At 30.3% G+C, this 9,721-nt stretch overlaps 1 pseudogene; it reads right to left on the bottom strand.

Annotated features, from left to right (window-relative positions):
- Positions 1–845: 845 nt before the first annotated feature.
- On the bottom strand, positions 846–9,684 carry LOC145947334 (uncharacterized; annotated as a pseudogene).
- Positions 9,685–9,721: the final 37 nt, after the last annotated feature.

Below are 9,721 nucleotides of genomic sequence, written 5' to 3'. Positions count from 1 at the left end.
CCCCTCGCGGACCCGGCACCAAAATCGCGGACGCTCCCCCCACCCCGTGGACCCCTCGCGGTATATCGCGGACGTTTCCCCCTTCCGCGTGACGTCATTTCCCCTCCCGCGTGACGTCATTCCCCCGCGCCACAGGTTCCCCTCGCCCCTCTCCACCCTCATTGCCCCTGAGTTAGAATTGGTATAGTATATCTACTTATATATAATTATAAATATATAATTAGATATATAATTGTAAATATATAATCATAAATATGGGAATTTATAATAATTATATTTTATTCTTTAGATTCAGAAAATTTAAGAAAAATATCATATACTCTTTAAAAAATGGAATATAACTGTTCATGTTAAAATAACAGAAAAATTGTGCACAGATTATGTTATTACTATTTGAGAAAATTAATAATCACAAGATATATATTTATCTTTTAATATTTGTTAATAGGAAGATTATAAAAATTATGACTCTTAATTTTACGACTATATCTATGAATAAGAAATTAAGAAAATGTGCATTGATACCAAATGATTTCATAAAATGCATTGATGTTTATGAAGTGAGACTTAGACTTAAAGAAAAAAAACAGAATAAGCCTAAGCCTTGTAGAAAAAATATAAAGAAAATGCAACTTGAGAACATATACATTAGATTTAATATCTTTATTAAAATAATTTTAATACAAAATTTTATAATAACCCAATTTTAATTATAAAATTGTTTATAAAGTTTCAATTAAGATTAAAAATATATTCTTATAAAATAAATTTTGAAAATCAATTCTTAAAAATTCTTAAGAGATCTCAACATTTTGAAGTTCTTGCAATCACTGAAAGATCTTCGTACAACAATTTATAAAAATGTTAATTACAACTGTGAATTACAACTCGTCCTTAAAATTTTTTAAATCTGCACTATGTAACTTCATCCGATGTGTTAGCTGATTCCAAAATGTCATTCTTTCCGAGAGAAGATTGTTTTCCATAATTATCTTAGACGAATTTCCTATGTATAGATACTCTGGTGAATAATTTGTTTTCACCGGCTTCCACTTTATGGGAATTGCCTTCGTGACCTTTGGCGTTGGATTTCTAAAGAATTTTATTGTAATATGTACCTTATATACTAATAATTTTCATTTTCAACGTATAATCAAAAGAAAAAATTACTATAACTCCATTATTAACTCATTATATAATTATTATAAGATAATCATGATAAAATAATGCAAAAAATAGACATTATTATGCTAACTATTATCGTGATTAAATATTAATTGTATTATATACTGGTCTTTCATATTTTTATAAAACTTATATATGTATATGTATACAATTCTGATATATAGTCATAATAAAATCACGATGTAAATCCGAATTGTGAGATAGCTGGTTGTATTCAGTAATAAATTTTATCGCTAAAATATTAACACTTACCCGGAATTTGCAAAATTGTACCAGAGTTCGGTCATGATACTGATTATCTCGTTATCCTCCTTGGACAATTCCGTTTCCACGAACAATTGTTCATCCACAGGGAACAAATACTGCAATTCGTCCGCGTGTGACACTCCATAATTCTTCTCTCTATCGCCGAATATCGAGCTAAAAGACGCGCTTCCTTTGTACGCGAAGTAGTAATAATAGACTGGTGAAGTTTGATTCACAATAAAGTCTTGGATAGCTTCGTGAGTGCCGTGATTAAACCACGCGTCGCTGTACATCTGCAAAGTTATTAAATTAATACAGAAACTAATTAAATTAATTAGTAATTAAATAGTAATTAGTAGAAACTAATTAGTAATTAAATTAATACTGCAATTCTCTTGTTGGATTAATTTTGCAAAAAATAGAAAACATATTATAAGTATTATTAAATAATTTTTTAGAATAAAATAATTTTTGTAGTAACTGTATACTCTATTTGCGAGTTAAAGAAAATGTCTTATTTTTTATATAATAAAAATAGAAAATGAAATCATATATTCTTTTCGTTTTAAAACTTCAAAAATATTAACATTTATATTATTTAATTTGGACTTACATCGATGACTTTGAATCTAGCTTCATCGGATTCATCGATGTCTTCATTGTCGAAGTAGAATTCGCGAATACTAGTGCTTATTTCATCTCGAAATTGTGTATCTCGAAGACGGTATTGCTCTTCGTAGTATAAACTGAGAGGTGCAACATTGTGGAAATCACTATTCAATTTCTTCACATGTTCACCCTGATCTCGTCCGTAATTACCTGAGGAGCATCTTATGCATAAATTCTTTGTTCAACTTAAAAAAAATTTTTATATAAGAAATTTTATATTTCTTAATAATATTTTGTATAATCTATAATTATAGGTATATTCTACAGATATCCATTATTTCTCCATGTATTTTATATCTTGTATAATCTATAATTATTAATTATATATTCAATTATATATATATACAATATAATATATATAACGTGAAATAATTTTGTAAAACTGTATAAAATTATCTGTAAACATATAATGTGTTAACTATTTCCTAAGTAAGCATCGCCACACATTGAAAAATGTCTTTTATCTAGATATCCATCATTTTTTAAATATCTTATATAATATATTTATATTTTATGTATTTATATATATTTTATATAACATATTTATAACATATATATATATATATATATATATAATTTATACAATTATATATTCTATATATTATAATTATATATTCCACAGAAATAATTTTAATAAAATGTAAAAATAACTATGTACTAATAACTAATAAGAAAATGTACTAATAATGTACATAAGTTATTTTATAAATAACATTTTAGTTTGTTCAGGTAAAAATATGTGTTCTTATGCGATACTGTAAATGTAAGAAGAAAAATATAAAGTTGATACATTGTCATTAATAAAATAGTATTTTACATAAGCATAGTAATACATCTTGTGCTGTATCAAGTAGTTGCTATATCAAGCAATTGCATACATTCATACAATTTGCAATAATTTCAGTTTTGACTTAAATAATTCCAAAAAAGTGTAAAAATTAAAGAGCCTCTGATAAACAATCGTTTGCTTTTGTCTCTTGCATTATTTAACATACAAATTAATTATATCTATATGCACACATATTCTTTTAACTATTTATTTATTAAGGATTGCCAAAAATAAATAATTTTATATAAATTTTTTATAGTTCATATATAAATAATTTTTTTATACATTTTACTTATATTTCATGTTAAATGAGAGAAAGAAAGATATAATTTTATTTTAGATTTTGTAAGAATTTAATACTCTTTTAAAAGAGTATTAAACCAAAATATTTTCGCAAGAATGATTTTTGTGTTTATACATAATTTCTTGATAGATCCGATGCATTGAAAGTGATAATAGTAATGTAAAATTAATGCAAATTTATGAATAAAATAAATAAAACAAAATAAAATAAAAATAAATAAAATAAATATATTTTTAATTTATTTAATACACATACAAGTCTATTATATATTAACTGATTAAAAATTGATATTCCGTATTTTTGTCTTTTTTGTTAGCCTAGTGATTTACACTAATTATTTTGACAGAAGTAATATCTGCTAAGTCAAACATATCTTTCAGAAATTTGGAAAGTGTCGAACATCTATTGTAATGTTTATAATTATAAAATTTTTTTCAAATTGTTTCCTACTCGGTGTCATTATTGGTTAACATTTAATCGTAAAACTTAAAACGTTAGGCAAGTTTAAATTGTGTACCAATATTTATGTTTCTACAACGAATTATACTTCTTCCCACGACCTTCTTTTATTCTATTACAAATTTGTATATCTTTCGTATATTTTTCGTTAAAATAATTTTTCACATGTACCTATATAGAAGTGCACGATCTATGATACAGAGCAGATATCAGCAAGATCGAGTGAAGGTAATAAGACCGATTGTGAGACTATATCACATCAAGAACAATCAAGCATTATTGATATTTGTGTTAATTATTATCAAATTTATCGAATACAGAAAAAAAATATAATTTGTTGTACTTTCGGAAATGGCGACACGTAAAAGGTAAGGGAAACGGCGATGAATTAAATTTCATTTTTTATTTTCGCACTTTTGAATTATTTTTGCACAATGAATAGAATTATGTATAATGAATAAAATCATAAATTCAAATATGTAGGATGTTTATCACAAATATTAAATATTTGAGTTAACTTTTATTGTTAGCTAATATAATATTAAAGTACAAATATACAAGGTTATAAAAAGAGTCACATATTTTGAAAGCATATTTAATCCGAACAAGAAAACAAAGTCTAATTAATTCAAAGAATTTAATTGTAGAACACCTGTTAATTACATTTTTTTTTAAATCAATCTACTTATTCTCAAAAATTCTTTTATTTAACATCTTATGTATATGCAAAATATGATGTAATATATATTAATAAATTTGCCATTTATTACATTTAGAACTTTTATAATCGATAGTTTGTGGCATTTCTATATAAAAGTATGAACAAGTATGTGAATAACAGGGTAAACATTTTTGTATTTGATGATAATTGTTTAATGTTTATATTTAAGAATATTGAAAATTCAAGTTTTAGGGATGAAAGAAATTGAAGGAGACAATAAAAGCTTATTAATAATATTGGATTTTATCTAGTATTAGTAATTATACATTGTGCACAATTCAAGCAAGGCTTTAACATATTGTTAACTCCAACAATTTACTTTTTATTCTATGCAGATTAAATAAATCTCGTCAATGGATATGGAATTATTTAGCAAAATATAACGAAGATCATGCAGTATGTTATATTTGTGATGCAATATACCAACTGAAATTTTACAAGAATATTATTAAAGATCATATAAAAAGAATGCATAAAGAAATTGATGCATCAGGAGTGTTGCCCTATTCTTCATCAGGAAACAAATTTAAATGTGATAATTGTACTAACAATTGTAAGACTTATGAAAAAAGTATTCGTATATGTTCTACAATAATGAAACACATGGAAAGTAAACATAAGCTTTGTGAAGAAATAGCAATTAAATTGGTTTATTCAGCACTTGGGTACTGGACACATTTGAGGTCACTCAGAAATGCGAAACTTGCGAATAGATTGATAAATGTAATTCTTTTAAATTAATGATACATTTATCTCAATCTCATAATATCTCGGTACCTTTAGAACATATACCAACGGGATAAGAGAAACATCGATAAATTGATTTATTACTGTTTTGTTTTCTTTTAATCATTAATGTACATTTTTTTATGCAATGAACAAAATTATGCATAATGAATAATAATATATAAAATTTAGATTTGTAGAATATGTTTATTACAAATGTAAATATTCGAGTAAACTAATATTTTAGATGCAAAAGTTTAAACTTAATAGTCATAATTCAAATTTTGAACAAGTGTGTGTGTGTGTGTGTGTGTGTGTGTGTGTGTGTGTGTGTGTGTGTGTGTGTGTGTGTGTGTGTAGCGGATTAATTAGAATTACTTACATATTATATATGACACACACGCACACGAATACAAGTAATTCTAATTAATTAATAGAAAAAAATTGCAAATAGATGTTTCTAATGTTTTATGTTTCTATTGAAAATGAAAAATATATACATATACCCATGCAGTTTAAAACTGTTCAATGTCTTGAATTTCTTTATTATTTTTCATATTTGCATATACACACACATTATACATAAATATATATGTATTTGATTATAGATATTTTGAGCAAAAAATGTTTGGATAATAAAACTGTTTTATTAATATTATAGTTTGCAATTATAAACTTTGTACTCAATAATTATTTATTGTGCACATAATTTACTTTGAAGTCTTCATAATATTGATTAATTCAGAAATTTATATTGTGTTAATTCTGCAGATTATCAAGTCGTTTAGAAAATCTTTTCAATTCCGGTAAATATGCTGCAACATCAAGCAGTTTTCCTTTGTCAAGTTGTAGTACTGTCTCTGAGGATACTAAAAAAGATATCGATTTTTCTGTTAATAATGTAATGAAGAATATTGGAAAAAAGAGTTGTTCAATAGAAAATATTAGAGGAGAGAATTCTTTAATGGTCTTTCCTAATGAGTAATTATTTATACTGCTTATTTGATGTAGCGAAATAATACAAAATTATAATTGACATTTTTGCGAACAAATTGTTTATTGATTATCTTTCAAGCATTGATAGAGACATAAATTTCTTTTTAATTTTTTGTAATATTATTTATATGTATATATTTATTATTTGTACTTAACAATTATACATCGTACACATTTTACAAAAAAAATATGATATTGATTAATTCCGAAATTTATATTTTTAATTTTGTGCAGATTCTTAAACAGTTCAGACAATCTATCAAATTCTGGTAGAGGAGCTAAAGATGTTGAAACATCAAATAACAATCAGCAGTCAACTTATAACGCTAATTTACCTGATATTGAGGATTTTGATCTCACTTTGTTTAATTGAAAAATATTGAAGAAGAAAATTGTTTAATGTTTCCAACTAATGAGTAATTATTTGAACTGTTTTTTTGATGTAACATAAAGCGAAATAACACGAAATTATTATAATTATATTGACTGATTTGCAAACAGTAGATATACTAGGCCAATTCTAACATAGGTCCTCCGAGGGGGGTGTGCGGTGCGGGGGATCTCGTTGGCGCGGGGGCTGGCGTCACGCGGGCGGGGGGATCTCGCCGGCGAGGGGGCTGACGTCACGCGGGGTGGAGGGGATGTTTCGGCAAAGGAGGGGGAGTTTTCTGAGTGCAATATTTGTAGATGGTATCTTTACGACTTTTTTATGAGGGATCTTAGACATTTTCCCAAAAAGATATAGAACAAGCGCCGATGTCCGGCTGCTCAAACTTGTCAACGGAGCGTTCTAGAGTCCATTAAAACTATGTTTTTTTCATTTTATGTCCATAAAATCATTAGGATATTATGGAAAGGAATGATGATTTTAGGGCCGACGCTGCGACGAACATGTTGAAACGTGATTTAATAGGCCTCTACCTATTTGCGTTGACGTTCGGCAGCTTTGTACCCTCGCGGAAAATCTCCCATAAAACGGCAGCGAAACATCTTCCTTAATATTTTTTAAGGAAGAATGCAACGTATCGGCGCCAACGTTCGGCTGCTTGTAACCGGAGCGCTCTAGAATCCATAAAACTGTTTCTCATTTTATGGACAAAATGTCCATTAAATGTCCATAAAATCATTAGGATATTATGGAAAGGAATGAAGATTTTAGGGCCGACGCTGCGCCTCGCGTCATCTCTCTCTCTCTCTCTCTCTCTCTCTCTCTCTCTCTCTCTCTCTCTCTCTCTCTCTCTCTCTCTCTCTCTCTCCTCGCTGCGCCTCGCGTCATCTCTCTCGCGCTATCTCTCTCGCGCTACCTCTCTCTCGGTCCCTAGCCTCTCAGTCCCTAGCCTCTCGGTCTCTAGCCTCGCGGTCCCATTCCCCGCATGACGTCATCCCCCGCAAGGACCACGCAATTATTGGGGAGTTATACGTATAAGAGCTAGGGAACTGTTTACGGGTGGGAAAGAGTGCGGATTGGAAATGCATGCAAAGAAATTACATCATAATTTAGACTTAAAAACTCTTTATTCTTCTTTTAAATATTTTTTTCTTACATATTATGGACTAAAAACTAAAGCTGCCAGCTCGCAATCGATGAGCTGATGCTTGTTGAAGGCGTCGCTAGCGCGTATTAATTTGATACTTCTTTAGGATTCGTTACATTGGATGCGATATTTGAAAATTGTGTAAACTTGATATCGACTGTATCGGTAATTTTAACCAATCGGTCAAAAGTTACATCAATGCATGGATCGAGATCGAACATATGGTGTAACGTCGATTCGATCATCATAATGCGTACATTTGAAGATTCAAGACTTATTAACTTGGCGTCGTTAATCGTAGGAAATCTCACTGTTAGTGGTCCAACGCTTATAAAACTGTGGACATCTTTCGAGTCGCACCGAAGAAAATTTTGGATATTGTGACGTTGCTCGTAGAGTCCCTTCCACGCTTCGAGAGATAGTATCAGTTCCTTTCCTCGATGATCTCCTATAACGATCTCCACGTAACTCGGTGGACCCACGTTGATACCAATTGCGAGGAATTTGAACTCGGTAACTGTCAATGCGTATCGCCTGCCTAGTATATGAACAGCACGACGCTCCAACAAAATGCTGTAAAAACGAAATTAGTTTAAAAATAATACAATTTGTAAAAAAAAAATATAAACATAGAAAGAAGTTAAATAAAACTTACTCGTCACATTTATTCTCAAACGATGGAGTGTCATCACGACTCGGTACGTAATTATTCACACGTCTGCCGGAGCCACTGCTTCTTTCAGCGTAGTACATATTTCCAGATTTTAAAAGTGAACCACCAGCACGAACGGTTAACGCAACATTGATCGTATAAAATTAAGAATATACGTGACACTTATTTTTCAAAGTAGTGGGGTAAATGTGGTGGGAGATTCTAGAATACTATTGGCGCTCTGAAATTCAGGAGAAGGGAGAGACGGTGCTCGGATAAAAAGAATTCTTAAACGACTCGCGAGGGAAGGAATGAGGAGGGGCAATAAAAAATAAAACATTAATGTTTAAATATTTTATTTTTCCAAATCTTGCAATTCTTTCTGGCGTTGCGACCACCAGTTAAATATTTTGAATACATTTTGTAATGCGCAATTCTTAACATGTTTTCCATATCGCATAGTGTTTTTAACATCTAGATTATTTAGAGACTCGATATCGTCGTAATCAGCATCCAAGGTCTCAATAATGAAACCATTTCCCCATCCAATATATCGGCTAACCATTCTCTATTTTCAAGTCCTTTTACATATACGAGAATGGATTCTTCTTCTTCTTCATGTGATCTATCAACGATAGCTATTGTAATCAAACGCTGAGCCATGCTATATGGAACGTTTCCATCTTTCCATTGTAATCCATGATGATTTTGAGTCAACCATGAGGCTTGGTGTCTCTCCGATTTTATCAGAGCACACCCCATGGTACAGGACATGCGAAAAAATAATGGGATAAAATAAATCCTCTTCTCAGGATTGCCGCTTCCTTTACAATGAATTGTTTATTGAGGATAAACCCCTGTAGATCCACAAACATTGGTACGGATATGACGAGATCTCTCTCTTCGATGCATCAGTTATAAAGAAGAATGACAACCATCTCATAACACTTTGATTTATATTCTGCTATGCTTCCCCCTCTCTCTAAATTGTTGGTGCGTTCAGGTGATTTTGTGCACAACGTTGGTCAACGGGTTGTACTGGATCACGCGATCATGTATGATGAGACAGTACGCAGAGGTATTCATCGGCACATTCTCCTTACACTCGAATTCCAATCTCACATCCACGGTTGCGCTCTTGATCGATTCGTTTTGTCGAGAACAATCGATGATTACAAATGGGCCGTTACGTAGAAACATTGAGACGGTGAGACTCGGCTCGAGATACTCGTATCCATAATAGTTCTTGCAGAAACGCGCATACGTATCTTACAGAATCGACCATCTGTTTTTATCGAAATCCAGATTCATATCGTCGTACCGATAACATTCCGAATTCAGATAGAGTTTCACGTTGGTCATCTTGCAATCGTTGAATCGACTCATATCCTCAGACATA

Source organism: Prenolepis imparis, unplaced genomic scaffold (genome assembly GCF_030444845.1).
Source record: "Prenolepis imparis isolate NDT839.2.m4 unplaced genomic scaffold, iyPreImpa1.0 SCAF_67, whole genome shotgun sequence".
Taxonomy (NCBI): Eukaryota; Metazoa; Arthropoda; class Insecta; order Hymenoptera; family Formicidae; genus Prenolepis; species Prenolepis imparis.
This window is presented reverse-complemented; position numbering and strand designations above follow the sequence as displayed.